Consider the following 2,042-nt stretch of genomic DNA (forward strand, 5'->3'; position numbering starts at 1 on the left):
TTTAGGTTACATATATTCCCTTTTCCCTCCCCAAGTCAGAGCTATAAGCATGTCCATCCCCCAGACAGTGCACACTCATTAGGTGTGACTACATTCATCTCCTCCTCTCTCCTCCCACTTGCCCGACATCTGATGAATGTTACTACCAAGATCTGTGAAAAATGATGTTGGTATTTTAATAGGGATTGCATTGAATCTATAGATCATTTGGGGTAGTATAGACATCTTAACAATATTGGTTCTGCTGATCCATGAGCATGGTGTGGTTTTCCATCTGTTTACATCCTCTGCAATTTCTTATCTCAGTGTTTTGTATTTCTTCATATATAGCTCTCTCACATCCTTCATTAAATATATTCCTAAATATTTTATTTTCTTTGATGCTACTGTGAAAGTTATGGCATCTTTGATTTGATTCTCGGCTTGACTATTAATTGGCGTATATGAGAGCTACTGATTTTGTGCATTAACCTTTTATTTTCAATGTATACATGTTGCTTATTTTGACGTGAGTTTCTTGTAAACAGAACATAGTTGGTTGTTTGCTTGTTTGTTTTGCTCAAGGTGCTGCAAGCTTGTCTTTTGATTGGTCTATTTAGACTATTTACATTTAGAGTAATTATTAATATGCTAGAGCTTAAGCATGCCATTTTATTATTTTTCTTCTGTTTGTTTCCTCTGGCTTTGTTCCTGTTTCTCTTTCTTTGCCTTCCTGTATGTTACATGAACACATTGTATGGCTACATCTTGATTTATGATGGTATTTTTGGGTGTATCTCCCTGTATAGTTTTTGTTGTGGTTGCTTTGGGTATTATAATATGCACATATAATTTATCCCAGTTTATTGATATCAACATTTTACTACTTTATGTGGTGGAAATCTCACATCTGGCTACTTTCAACAATTTTTCTTTGCTTAATTTTCACAAGTTTATTTATGATTTGTCTTAGAATAAATTTCTTTGGGTTTATCTTATTTAGAATTCATTCAGCTTCATGAATCTGTAGGTTTGCATCTTTTTGCCAAATCTGGGATGTTGTCAATTATTATTTCCTTGAATACTCTTTCAGCTCCATTCTATTTTTCCTCTCCTTCTGGAACTCTGATGATGCAAAGTTAAGTTTTTAAATGTTGTCCACAAATTGATGCTCTTTCATTTATTTTTCAGTCTATTTTCTCTCTTTTGTTCAAATTGGGTCAATTATATTGATCTAAATTGGTAGATCAATATAATTAGATCAATTAGTAGATTAGTAGATCAATATAATTTACCCATTTGAACTAAAGAGAGAAAATAGACTAAATAGAAAATAGACTAAATTAGTAGATCAATAACTAGTTTACTAATTAATTACTAATTTTGTCCTAATAAAATCCTTTTTATCCTTTTTAATGTTTATCTTTTAAACTAATTAGCTAAGCTTACTAATTATATCCACTGATCGCCACTATACTGTTGAGCCCATTAAGTGAGTTTTATAATGCTGTTATTGTATGTTTCAGGTTTTGTATTCCATTTGATTCTTTTTCATAACTTCTCTGTCTTTGCTAGATGTTATGGTTTTTTTTCTGTTTCAAGAGAATGTGTAATTGATTGTTTAAACATTTTTATGACCACTGATTTTAGAACTCTTTGTCTTAAAATTCTAACATGTAATTGATTTTGGTGTTGGTGCCAGTTGATTGTCTTTTTCTCATTCAAGTTGTGATTTTCTTATTTCTTTGTATAACTGGATGATTTTCAATTGTATCCTAGATATTTTGTCTACCATATTAGGAGACTCCGGGTTTATTAAAATCTCTCATTCTGGAAGACAGTCTCTCTGTTTAGGTTTAGCCACCAGGTACTGGCATACTTTTGTGGGTTGCTATTTTGCGGGCAGTTTAATTTTCAGAGCTTTTGCAAATTATCCCCTTCACATAAACTACCACAATTGCTAGACATTAATTGTGTCTTAGTTTGTGGAGTATTATGTTATCAGCAGGTTAGGAAATTTATACCTCCAGCTGAGGAAAAAAAAACCTAATGAAATAAAACAT

This window comes from Propithecus coquereli, unplaced genomic scaffold, assembly GCF_000956105.1.
Source record: "Propithecus coquereli isolate 6110/MARCELLA unplaced genomic scaffold, Pcoq_1.0 Scaffold10, whole genome shotgun sequence".
NCBI classification, from domain to species: Eukaryota; Metazoa; Chordata; class Mammalia; order Primates; family Indriidae; genus Propithecus; species Propithecus coquereli.